The sequence below is a fragment of the Salmo salar genome, chromosome ssa07 (assembly GCF_905237065.1).
Source record: "Salmo salar chromosome ssa07, Ssal_v3.1, whole genome shotgun sequence".
Taxonomy (NCBI): domain Eukaryota; kingdom Metazoa; phylum Chordata; class Actinopteri; order Salmoniformes; family Salmonidae; genus Salmo; species Salmo salar.
Genome location: NC_059448.1, coordinates 19,669,784 through 19,683,930, shown reverse-complemented (window position 1 = coordinate 19,683,930; position 14,147 = coordinate 19,669,784). Strand labels below are relative to the sequence as shown.

The 14,147-nt window shown below is 42.0% G+C and overlaps 1 protein-coding gene across 17 annotated transcripts in view; it reads right to left on the bottom strand.

Annotated features, from left to right (window-relative positions):
- Nucleotides 1–14,147, bottom strand: part of LOC106608716 (adhesion G protein-coupled receptor L3) — a 314,147-nt gene that overhangs the window by 257,031 nt on the left and 42,969 nt on the right. The window contains exon 1 of one of the 17 annotated variants that reach the window (XM_045721686.1): nt 9,191–9,519. The exons of the other annotated variants lie outside the window; for them this stretch is intronic. The gene's annotated coding sequence lies outside the window, so the exon portion shown is untranslated. Of the gene's footprint in view, nt 1–9,190; nt 9,520–14,147 lie in introns of those variants that run through there. 17 annotated transcript variants of the gene reach the window in all.

Genomic DNA, 14,147 nt, shown 5'->3' with positions numbered 1-14,147 from the left:
TCTTAGATCCCCGAATCCAACTCATCAGAAAAATTCAGAGATAATCATCTATAATTGGAAAATGTTGTTCTTCGCTGCCAGAGGCGTAGAAGAGTGGTGTCTGCGGAATAGGTTGAGTGAGGCGAGAGCCGGGCTATCGAGCTCCCCACGCCTTCAGGCATTAAAATGTAGTTTGACGGAAGCTCGATTGGGCTGACCGAACATGTTCGCGGAGGTTGTTTTTGTCTCTGGACATCAGGAGAGCAATACTCAGTCAGGGTCTTGTCAGAGAAAATGCACTCAGACCTGACAAATCACAAGAGGCCTACTCGGGCTTGGGCAAGGCACTCTGGGAAATGAAAGCAGATGCTTAACATTTTATACCAGGGGGTGAGTATCATAAAGTGTAAGACTCATTTGAAAATCCACCCACCTTGACTGTCAATTCAGTTATAATTCTGTCCAAATTATCCACTCGTTTTTCATGAGGGTGTTTAAATGGATTACCTGAATTGCAATTTACTTCCTGAATTGAGCTCAAACCCAGCTAGCAACCCCTTTAAATTCAGTTATGTGTACCTCCTCTGCTTATCAAGTGCAGTCACTCGATTACTAAAGACACTGCACAAAATAACAATTTATGGTGCTCTTGTTTAATTTAATCCAATGTCGAATAGGGTCTAAGTCATTAACAGCACAGTCTAAAAACACAAATGGAAGGGGTTTCGAGGAATTTCATTGGCGACCCCTGCCACTGATAATTACATCAGCCTCCATACTCCAACCATTAAGCCATCATCATGGAGATGGTGTGCACTTTGAGGAGTGGCATGAACAGCTATAGACACAGATGAACACACACACACACACACACACACACACACACACACAAACTGTCCGTGGACATAGGGTGTGATAGGGCCACGGCTCTTGGCCTTAAAGAGGAACGTGTTTGCTTTTGGAGATTTCAACATATTAAACTCTGTGAGCAGTGGTAGCCCTTGGGGCAAGCCTACCACAACCGCAGATGGTCCGAGGCAGTGGAGGACGTCCAACTAGGCAAAGAGACTGTAAACCACTGGCTTTAACTGCCTGGTGATTAGCAGCTTACTACACCAGGCATCCCACGCTGATCTTATAGGTCTTTAGGACTTAAAAAGGCACAATGCAGATTCAAATACAGGAGAGGATAGATTGCCAGTGAGGACTATTAACCATAGCTGCACAGGCAGTGAAACTAACCAAGCAAGTGGGAGGGGGGCTCAGACAGTACAACATGACAAACCTAGTACACACACACACACACACACACACACACACACACACACACACACACACACACACACACACACACACACACACACACACACACACATTCCTCCACATTTTCTGGCCTTGTGAACCTGAGCCAGCAATCTCTAATTGACCCACTGTGTAGCAATGTAACTCCGCTTATCACCGCAGCAAACAAACACTGTTTCCCCCCTTCGGTATTTCATCAAACCAGACTAATGAGAGTCAATGATTGCTTTTGGCTTTTTAGACCACAACGGAATTCCACATGTGAAGTTTTGCCCAGACGCCTGACGTGGACAGGATAAGAGCATTGGTTGATAGCATTGGCTGTCCGGATCAATAACACGCCGGCGCGCAGACCCATTGGCGGGGAGTTTCAGAGAGCAACTTGTATTTCATTTCGTAAGAGAGACCAGGGCCTGGAGTGTGTTAGAGGCCAGCAGCCAGGCCAGAACACTTCCTTTCTCCTTGTAACGCAATATGATATCCTACACCCAAACAAGTCACTCAAGAGAACTGCGATAGCTACAATGCTAACGCTAACACAAAGGAAAGGAGTCTCAACTTCTTTCTATTTATATATGCAGTGGTTTGCAATTCACTGGGTGGCTTCAGAGCCTCTCACTTGCCAATACGTAGCATCAGCAATCCAAGGTGTATATACAGAGTGTACAAAACATTATAAGCACCTGCTGTTTCCATGACAGACTGACAGATGAAAGTTATGATCCCTTATTGATGTCACTTGTTAAATCCACTTCAAATCAGTGTAGATGAAGGGGAGGAGACAGGTTAAAGGAGGATTCTTAAGCCTCGAGACAATTGAGACATGGGTTGTGTATGTGTACCATTCAGAGGGTGAATGGGCAACACAAAATAGTTAAGTGCCTTTGAACAAGGTATGGTAGTAGGTGCCAGGAGCACAGGTTTGTGTCAAGAACTGCAACGCTGCTGGGTTTTTCACGCTCAACAGTTTCCCGTGTGGCTCAAGAATGCGCCACCACCCAAAGCGATATCCAGCCAACTTCACAACAGTGGGAAGCATTGGAGTCAACATGGGCCAGCATCCCTGTGGAACGCTAAACACTCAATATAAGGAAGGTGTTCTTAATGTTTTGTACACTTAGTGTATAATTGGCCGTTCTACAGTGAACAAAAATATAAAATGAAACAACAAAGATTTCACTGACATACAGTTCATATAAAGAAATCAGTCAATTGAAATAAATTAATGAGCCCCGAATCTATGGATTTCACATGACTGTGAATACAGATATGCCTGTTGGTCACAGATAACAACAGGCATACTGACTGGTTCTGATCCACGCCCCTACCTAAACAAAAGCCACCATTTGCATCATAACACATCTCATTGCGGCCTGTAGAATGTTGCCTTAAATCGGCGCTCATGGCGCCTTGCAGATTTTTTCACCTTGCTGGGCTGGCTGGCTCTGGGATTCGAACCAACGACCTTTCGGTTACTAGCCCAACGCTTTTAACCACTAGGCTACCTGCCATCCTGAATACAACAGTAGCAGCAAATGCCATACTGCTAAGTCACCTTCCCGTACAGGGTCTTTTCAGTCCCACTGCATCTTACATTTTAGTCATTTAGCAGATGCTCTTATCCAGAATGACATAGTTAGTGCAATAATCTAAAAAAAGGCTAGGGGGGACAACCACATATCACAGTCAATCTCAATCTGAAAAGTTGGAGCTAGTAAGGGGATGGAGTGTTGGACGTACGTCTTGGATGGAATCTCTCAGCACTCAATTGAAAAAGCATTGGGTCAAAACATTTAGTGTCACTACTCCCAGAGAGAGGTCTCAATCTTTGATCCCCCCCCCCAAAAAAAAAAATCCTGAGGCCCCCACCCCAGGAGCAATAATACAGCCCTCTTTTTGGGGAGTCCCATTGGCTTGCTGTGTTCCTGTTAATGCCAGAGACCTCAAAGCTCAGATAAGAGGAGCTTTATTTCTTACCCCTCTCCACTCCCTTTCTCTCTTTTTCCTTTTCTCCTAATTTCTTTCTCGGCTCAATCTGACAAGCTATATTACTTTGCCTTCGGGACAGGGTCATCAGAAGTGGGGTAATCTTTAAAGCAAACTCTGGAAACTCCCCTCACTCCTCTCCAAACCCCCACCCCTCTCCTTCCACATTGAAGAGGGGCCAAGAAGGAAAATTCATTTTAGGAGAGGGATGTGGGTATGGCACAATGAATTTAGGAGGGTAGTAGTCCATTGTCGTGCCAGAGTTCCTCTGTTGACTTCTTGGCAGCAAGCTTTGAGAGGCTTTGGGACCGACTCTGGGAGTCTGGCATGCCTTTTCCTGGACCAGTTGGTTTCAGCGCAGGGGGGAGTTTGGAGGGGAGGATGGGGGTTTCTGACAGCCGCCCAAAGCACACAAATACCTCAGGCTGGCAAGTAAACATCATCTGTGCGAGACATTACTGGAGGATTTAACATTTATTTCCCCAATATGTCCCCGTTATGAGAAAATATTATTGCATGCCCCCCAACCCGAAATAGTCATGTCAACAATGCGGAGAGAAGTCAGGATGCATTTTTGCACTCGGCAGCTATGCCCCAGTGGCAACCTCAGTAGGGATTTGACAGTTAAGACTGTTTAATAACATTTGTGATAAGGTTGATAAATGAGTACAAAACTGTCTGTCCGCTGTGATACCAAAGTAATCATAACACTTAGTGTTAAATCATTTAACGCTGCATTAGCATTCAATTATTACTGGTAATGATCAACAGATGACTCAAAATAAATGGTGAATTAAAATAATTAATATAGATTAGCCATTGCACCATTTACTTTTATTTCAGCCATGTTAAACTACGTCCCCAAAACATGTAGAAATACTGGACTATAAATTGTGACTTCCTGTATTATACTTATGCTAAAATGTTTATTCTACTGAGCCATTTACTTTGTGTTCGTATTCCTATCTTTATTATTGTTGCATTGTCGAGAAGGAACCCGCACATAAGTACTTCATTGAATGGTGCATCCCGAACATATGACGAATACAACTTGAAATGAGGTTAGAGAGGCTGCATTGAATTCCGCACATAGTTTCAGAAATGAGATCCGTCATTGTGGAGATGTAGGCTCACATATTACTCTGCTGATATTTTCCCAGAAAAGCATTGCCCAAGCGGCCTAGAAACTGCCTGGGTACAGCTACATAGATTTTGAGTGCCTTTCGATGTTATGCCCGACAGTTTGTAATACTTCTGAATGTATGCACTGCATAGTCAGCAGAATCACAGTGTCCCAGTTCCTCTGGGGCATTGTCATTAGTCCAAGGCAAATTTGTGTAATTCAGTGCAAACATTCAGACTGGGCATCATTAAAATAATAAATAGCAGCGGTGGAATAAAAGGAGCCACAATGCCAAGCAAGAAGGAGATCAAGAATGAGACAATCAGGAAATGATCATTTCGAAATAAATATTAGCTGAATCCGTAATGGTGCCATCATCTCATTGGGATTCGGGAATCAAGGATGTCATGCTTTGACGCTCCAGAGTTATCGTGTTGCTACGGGTGATTGACGATGGTAACATTCCCTCTTTCTATTCATCTCCTCTATCTTCCATTGGGATGTTTTAAATGAGGATATCAGTTTGAAGAGAGGGGGCCCGAAAACCAATGTTCCTCTTCCCCAGTCTTCAGTGCCAAAACCACCCTGTCTAGCCTATTCACTCCCTGTATGGATGGATGGTGGATCAATTGTTTTAACCTCTGTTGTGCCATGCGGAAGACAAATGGCAAACAAAAAAAATGACATTTTCATGCATTTCTAACCATTGTCTATAATTATCTTAGCGAGACGTCTGTAAAACAAATAAAAACTACAACAAGTCTCCCTTGGAAAAATATGTCGGAAAGGTTAATGCAACTTGGTGACATCGGGATGTTTGGACAAATTGGATATTTGGATGAAGGTGGACTAGATGGAGGACACAGGCTAAATAATTGTTGTTTCCATTTATTGTGGATTTAATTGACTTGTCAATAACTTGCTTATCGCAAGGAAATAATAGGGTTGCATAACCAAGCGCGTCACCACACAAATACACTGAAGTTATGAGAAGAAAAAAAAGCCTATCTCCCACATTGACTAAACTGGACGAATTGAACTCACAAAGAAAGGCCTGCTCTGCTCTATGCTTGTGTGTGAAGTTCTGCACTGTGTTAGTGAATAGGAGGGAGTGCCGGAGTGCCAGAGATGTGTCTGGTAGAATGTGGGGCCCGCCTGTCACATTGTAGTGGGTACTTTGGTGTTTAAATATTTATCTAAGGTACCTCCAGAGTCAGGCCCATCCACACATGAATTATGCATAACATGGATCCCATACAAGTAGGAAAAATGAAGCACTTAACACTAAGCAGTTTGCAGCACTAATACACTGGAAATAAGGTTGGAGCTACATGGAACCACATATGGTCTTTATATCCATTTCCAGCAATGCTCTCACACTCCACATTATCACACACTACCACTCCTTTTAAAAAGTTAGACAAAGGAATCAGTTTACGGCAGTTGCAAGTGTTATGCTAATTAGCAAATGGGCAAGTAAGTCGCTTTGTGCCATGTGGCACTATGAGACAAGGAAATGTGATATTATTTGTTTCCACCACCCGTCCTTATTGTTAAGTTGTTAACTATTTATTTCTCTTTTGAACAAAGGAATAGGCCTTACCCCCAGCTATTGCCTTAAAGTGATAGTTCACTCCCAAATCAAGGTCTGTCAGATTTTTTCAGAACTCAAAATATTCACATTTTAAGATGAGTCCATGAGTTCCATGTTATCTGCTGTGTAGATATGTATTGGCTATATGCCTCAATAGCAAATTAATATTAAAGAAGGAGGAAATTATTTCCCATTCAGGTGGATTTTTTTTATCTCGCACATCCATATGATTTAATATCTACTTATGAGGTCTGAACACATGAACGGTCACACAAAACTTATAATTTCACTTTATTTTGAATTCAAAGTCCCCCGAGAAAGATAGTTGAGTATTCAGGATATTTCACCACTGTCTTAGCTTCTGCTCTAGTATGGATTGTAATAAATACTTAAAGGGATACTTCAGGATTTTGTCAATTAGGCCCTTTATCTACTTCCCCGGAGTCAGATGAACTTGTGGATACCATTTTTATATCTCGGTGTCCAGTATGAAGGAAGTTAGATGTAGTTTTGTGAGCCAATGCTAATTAGCATTAGCGCAATGACTGGAAGTCTACAGAGACATAAAAATGGTATCCACAAGTTAATCTGACTCTGGGGAAGTAGACAAAGGGCCTCATTGCCAAAATCCCAAAGTATCCCTTTAAACTGAAAGCTGACATCACAATGGATGGCATGGAGTCAATGGGAAAACAAATCACACCATCCTAGAAAAAAAACATTATTTCCCATTAATATGTATACATTCAAAGCCCACTAGTTTATTTTTGCTGCATCAGCATATCAATTTTTATGACCGAAAACGTCTGGCAACAGCAGCTGTTAAAGACAAGCTCAAGCAATACTTCCTGTAGAACTACAGTACAAGTCAAAAGTTGGGGGACACCTACTCATTCAAGGGTTTTTCTTTATTTTTACTATTTTCTACATAGTATAATAATAGCGAAGACATCAAAACTATTAAAGAATACATATGGAATCATGTAGTAGCCAAAAAAGTGTTAATATATTTTATATTTGAGATTCTTCAATGTAGCCACCCTTTGCCTTGATTACAGCTTTGCGCACTCTTGGCATTCTCTCAACCAGCTTCATGAGGTAGTCACCTGGAATGCATTTCAATTAACAGGTGTGCCTTGTTAAAAGTATATTTGTGGAATTTATTTCCTTAATGCGTTTGAGCCAATCAGTTGTGTTGTGACAAGTAATGGGAGGTATACAGAAGATAGCCCTATTTGGTAAAAGACCAAGTCCATATTATGGCAAGAACAGCTCAAATAAGCAAAGAGAAACGACAGTCCATCATTACTTTAAGACATGAAGGTCAGTCAATACGGAACAAGTGCAGTCACAAAAACCATCAAGCACTATGATGAAACTGGCTCTCATGAAGACAGCCACAGGAAAGAAAAACCCAGAGTTACATTTGCTGCAGAGGATAAGTTCATTAGAGTTACCAGCCTCAGAAATTGCAGCCCAAATAAATGCTTCACAGAGTTCAGGTAATGAGACACATCTCAACATCAACTGTTCAGAGGAGACTGTGTGAATCAGGCCTTCATGGTCGAATTGCTGAAAAGAAACCACTACTAAAGGATACCAATAATAAGAAGAGACATGCTTGGGCCAAGAAAGACGAGCAATGGACATTAGACTGGTGGAAATCTTTGTTTCGATGAGTCCAAATGTGTCATTTTTGGTTCCAACCGTCTTTGTGAGATGCAGAGTCGGTGAACGGATGATCTCTGCATGTGTAATTCCCACCGTGAAGCACGGAGGTGGTGATGTGATGGTGATTTATTTAGAATTCAAGGCACACTTAACCAGCATGGCTACCACAGCATTCTGCAGCGATACGCCATCCCATCTGGTTTGCGCTTAGTGGGACTATCATTTTTAACAGGAAAATGACCCAACACACCTACAGGCTGTGTAAGGGCTATTTGACCAAGAAGGAGAGTGATGGAGTGCTGCATCAGATGACCTGGCCTCAACAATCACCCGACCTCAATCCAATTGAGACTGTTTGGGATGAGTTGGACTGCAGCGTGAAGGAAAAGCGGCCAACAAGTGCTCAGCATATGTGGGAACTCCTTCAAGACTGTTGGAAAAGCATTCCAGGTGAAGCTGGTTGAGAGAATACCAAGAGTGTACAACGCTGTCATCAAGGCAAAGGGTGGTTACTTTGATGAATCTAAAATATATTGATTTGTTTAACACTTGTTTGGTTACATATGATTCCATATGTGTTATTTCATAGTTTCGATGTCTTCACTATTATTGTACAATGTAGAAAATAGTAAAAGTAAAGAAACCGGTGTCCAAACTTTTGACTGTTACTGTACAGTATGTCTATGTGGGACTGAAATGTTGTTCTGTGGTTATTCAGAAACAGTGAAGAATTGCATCATTTCTGCAGCGTTTCTACAACATTGCCTTCACAATGTTCATTATGCAGAAGAAAAACAGCCATAGGCCATGCCTCTACAATGCCACACCATTTCTATTCAATCAGAGCTCATCCTCAAATTAATTTCAATCTCAAGTTAGGGTCAACAGAACAGTAATCAAGCAATGTCCTACACCCTCTGGGGTAAAATGGCCGCCTTTTTCCGATGTTCCATAGGCCGGCATATTTTTCAGACCAAACAACGGTTACCAAGCAAATAAGTCTCTCTGGGTAGTGTATTGATCTGTTCCGCTATGATGAACAGCTGGCCTAAATGGAAATGCTCGAGCAGCATGGAGAAAGAACAGATCTTAAATCAGATGAGCTCTGTATGAATAGGAATGATTGCAGATGGGAGAGCAAAAGAAGAAACTAGTTTGGAATTAGGACACATGCATAAACAAATTAAGCAAGGCGTTATGATTATGTTGATGTTGCTAGTATCAGCTTTTTACTGTAACTAGGTACCTCTTAGCTAGTTGTAAAGTGTTAACACATTTAAAGTGTAAATATCTGAACAATTTAAAAGTGTAACACTTTATCACTTAAAGTGTTAGCGGAAAAATGTACAAAACGAAAGTAAATAAAGATATATGCAGTAGTTTAATGTTGCTCAGCTGACGAAGCCAGAAAGTCAGCTAATTGCATTCCGAACTGAAATGTTTATCATTGTTCAATGTATAACATCTCTTACAATGTATTATTCAAAGAACATTTCAAAGAATGCTCCATTTCAATATAATGTAATCAAACAAACCTTATTTCCGGAGATTCAAATGGGGGTTAGCAGCGGAATGGAATATCCACGTCTCATTTAATAATGGAAGAAAAGGTATCTTGTTTATTTTACGTTCCTCACAACACCGGAGACAGAGGGACAGAGATAGGAGCCAAAAAGCTCATTAGTGGGACTTGTCGTTTACTAGTATCGTTTACCTCTGGAGTGGGAGGGTAGTTGGGAATGGTTCCCCCGTCCATTAAATCCTCTCTGTTTAGAAATGAAAGAGCACACGGCCAATATTACAGTGTTTCAGTAAACTCTGCGGTGTGGTCGGACAAAGTCCATCAAGACTTGCACTTTCCTGGTTCTGGCAGCCATAAATGCATTGCAATGGTCTGGCAGTTGCACACGGCTGGTGTGCGATATCCATACCGATGGACAATGCAGTGGAAAAACAGGTTTATGACTTGGAATATCACGGGAGTGGAATGCAAAGTGAAAAAGACCACACAGCTCTCGTTGGACATGGCTAGGTAGTAAAGAGAAGCTATTTACACCACTTTTTCTTCATTAAGGTTGGTATAAATAGGCCTGCAACGTCCTGGGATACAGGATAATAACGTCAGCCCCTACCTTCTCTCTCTGAGGACATCTTACTTTGAGCACTGCACTGAAAATACCTTCCAAGTCCCGAGCAAAGGCCCCGAGGTGGTTCTCCAGGGAAGAACGCTCTACCTTAACACACCTACCTCATCTGCATCAACGGCATACCTGGGAATGTATTTAACCCCTTCAAAATGGGGGGGAAGATATGCTTAACGCTGTAAAACCTTCATCCCTGCGTCTCTACGTAGCATTGCATTATTATGTCCATGGCAGGCAATGCAGAAGTATGCACATGAAATACATTTGATTTGATTTTGGCCCCTTATAGAACCTACTAATATATAAAGTGAACACTGGTTCAAAGTTTAGATAAAGATAAAAACAACATCTTTCATTCCTCCGCCTACATTTTATGTCTGCCATAGCTTATCTATTTAGTTCAAAGCACAAGAATGGGGCTGGGGACGTTTAAAAAAAAATGTATGATGGTCTTGCATAAATTATGCAAAGTGTTGTCCTTGTGCCAACCAATGCATCCACTGAATAATAATTATGAGAGGGACTTGGGTACACGAGTATGCAGGATGAGGCGTTTGCCATGTCCCTTTCTTACTGTGGCCAAACACGAGAGAGAGTGAGATACAGAGCGAGAGAGCGAGAGTGTGGGGTGGGATGTGTTTAATCTGTCATTAAACAACAACAAATTGAGGTAGCTTTTTGGAGCCTGTCTTGTCATTATTTGTTTTGTGCAAAGAGCACAGTAAAGAATTTATATAATACTGTATAAGTGTTTATCAGCTCATAGTCCGTCTCGATTTATATACTGAGAGTCAATAAATATTTTCCAAATGTTTGAACCAGATGAGCTACAAATGTTTCTTTATTTCATATTTAAAATAGGATAGGATTGGCACCAACACACATTGCTGTCGGGAAAGTAAATTAACAATCCATTACTCTACTGTCTACATATTTAGTGGCTTGGAAAACCAACAGATATTTACAGGGATTTTATGTAAATGCACTAGCAGAAGATAAGGTAGCTGATTACTATTAATAAAGTCCTTAAATGTGTTCCCACTGAGGACAACTCAATTAACTTGTATAGAGAATATATACAAAAGCAATTTTAAAAAAGTGCTTTGTGAACAAATACATTAACTCATTGAGCATTTACTCAACACATTCACATTAGTTAAAACACATCATAACACAGCCATTTTGCAGGCGGAGGCACCACGAGAGCAGTTAGGGAAACTGATTTAAATGTTATCCTCTATATTATAAGCCGGGTGGTTCGAGCCCTGAATGCAGAGAGCCATGGCATATCAGACCGTATACCACAAGTATGACAACAACAAAAATATTTAATGATGTAATTACGTTGGTAACCAGTTTTTAATAGCAATAAGGCACCTCAGGAGTTTGTGGTATATGGCCAATATACCACGGCTAAGGACTGTATCCAGGCACTCTGCGTTGCGCCTAAGAACAGCCCTTAGCCAAGGTATATTAGCCAAATACACCACCCCCTCGTGCCTTATTGCTTAATTATATAATTGCATCATTATGGAGGTGCCTAATGCAATTGCGGATGAAATGACATTGAGAAAACACCCTTTAATACTCTTGACAATAACAATTAAAAAGAGGGTGCTGAAACTAAATGGAAATCCTGGCATAGCCACAGTCAGGATAGTTCCCGGTCATTTGCCATGCAAATGCAATTTCCTTATTACCTAATCGGGTGCCATCCCTTCAGTAAGACAATTGAGTAAGCTTTCAGGTTGATAATATCACCTTCAGACCTGTAAGTAAAGAGATTGAGGTAATTTGATGAATGTAACCAATGCTATTATCTCTTACATGTGGCCCTTTCAAGTTCAGCACAGTTCGAGCAAGGAGGGTGGAAAACAAGGGAAGCTTGGGTCGTCATTGCTTTTTCTCAGAAATTCAACATTTTCTTCTTCCTACTTTTGGTTGGGCATTACCAAATTATTATTATTATTATTTTTTTTTAAGTGTCAACCCTGCCTAGATTGGACTGGATGACAGACTGATATTTCAGTGTCAGTTTGGAATGTCTGCCCACTGCGGATTTCAAAGCGCATCCTCTAACGTTACGTTACTCATGCGCGTACGCAAACATACTTAAAATATAGAGACATACACATAATTATACAACCATACAGGACAAAAAGACAGACAGACGGACACATCTGCTCGTCTCCGAGCCTGTTGGAAGGTGTCACATGCTTGGCGTGTTTCCTAGTGTGGGCAGATGGTGTGGCACAATTAGGCCCTCTGAATCTCTCAATCATCTCCTGTACGTTGTATAAAGAGCTGGACCTAGTCTGGTTATAGCTGTCAAATACACTCACTCGCACATCTCTCTCACTCTCAGTTTTTTCAGAATCCAACTGTCTGCTACAACTGTATACCGTTACTTTACTCTGGAACCTCTCCAACTCAACCACCCTTTCTCTATAACAGTAATGTTATTTCTGTCTATGTATAATTACTCTGTCAATTTCCCTCCTTTGTCCACATGTTACTCAGCCTCAGAATCATTATCTGACATCTCTCAGGAATCTCTATTCTGAATTCCCCTCTTTTCACCACATACTCCCTCTGTCACTTTTTCCCTCCCATCTCTCTCTCTCTCTCTCTCTACTAGTACGGTCTGAATGTGGTCTGAATGCATTTCAGGATCAGATACCGAGACAATAGGCAAGCGAGTGTCACTTTCACACCCCAATTACCGTAAAAGGGACATTTTGGCCAGTATTTTGCAGAGCCACACAATGAAGGGAACGTCACAGTGGAACGCGATATCCCCTCCTGTTCGCCTTCCATCCCACGGCCTGCAAATACAAGGAGGAGGAAAGCCATCCGGGGTATCCGACACTGGGCGAGGGCCATTAGTAGAGAGCGGTTAAATAAGGATACCGTTAACCGGAGTCGCTGACAGGGACAGGAAACATCTGCTGCGAACACAGAGGCCTCCCGTTGCCCCGGCAATCAGCCTTTCATCAAAGGGGCCTCGCGGACTCTTCCCACACAAACACAGACTTCCACGAACACAAACACAGAGAGCGCCCAGACGTCGCACCCCGCAGACGTACACAAGTGCGAGAAAATAAACAAGACTTAGACGTACGCAAAAGCACACACAGACAAAAACACTGACAAATCTCTGAAAATACATTTGCTTCCTGTATACTCCGGTCTCATGTATTGTCCATACATACAGTATCTTGTCTTTTCTTAACTTCCCCTATGAGTCAATGTTTTCCTCTTCCTTCTCGATCGATTGATCCATGTCTTTCTCCCACCTGTCACATAAAAATTGAATTTCCACCAGATCCAAACACCTTGCTGAGCACTAGGCTATGAGCCATGTTCAGACTGCCAATAGCACAGTTGTATTTCCCCCACCTGTGACGGCGGGGAATGATTCACCGGGGCCTGCCACACTGTATCAAGGGACGTGTGTGTACTAGAGCAGAGAACTACCTCACCTGACTGTCTGCTGCCCTGTGACCTGCAAGAGCAGTTATGAAGTACAAACTGTACGGTATGTTTATGAGCAGACATCTCACATTACACCCTGAGGGAAAACTCCAATAAGCAAAACCCAATTCAACTTATTCCTTTTCAGCTCCTGGTGGAGCAAAGGGCCTCATAATCCAAGCTAGCATACTGTAATATAAATGCAGTATTTACATTTTTTTGCGAGTTTAAAACGCATAAAGATGTACAATGCATACTTTAGCATTCTCTCTCTCTCTCTCTCTCTCATTATTTTACCCATGGAGCACATCCTCAGGGTCGCACGGCATTCTAATTTCTAATTAAGCGTGAGGCAAAAAGTTCACAGTCAGTTGTGACCTTATTCTTGTGAACAGACCCAGTTACGGTTTCAGGGCAGTACTGGTAGCCTACTCTGGCATGCAACCGCGTCTTCTAAAAGTTTTTTCTGCCCAAGCTTCTTTCTACTCAAGAAATCCCCTCACAAAAAGACTTTGAAACTGGGCAGCCGTTAGCGTCAACACTGCCAACACCCATACAGTAAGCTTTGCTTTTAGCCACATTTGGTGCGGTTGGTAACACCTGTCCTTTGTACTAAACTGGAGAATTTGCTTTGGAAATCTGGGGTACTTCCCATACACGCTACACATGTCTATCTGTCAGAAACGGTGAAGGAGAAAAAAAACTACATGTGAGTAATACCTGGACTTCACAGTTAATCTCGTCCAAAGCTGCGTACCTGACAGTGGTGTGTTGTACAACAGTTGACGGATTAGCCGTGTGTACCATAGCCGTATCGGGTATTACCTCCGCTCGGTCGATACCCTCAGAGTACACAAAAGCGACGGCGGGTGAC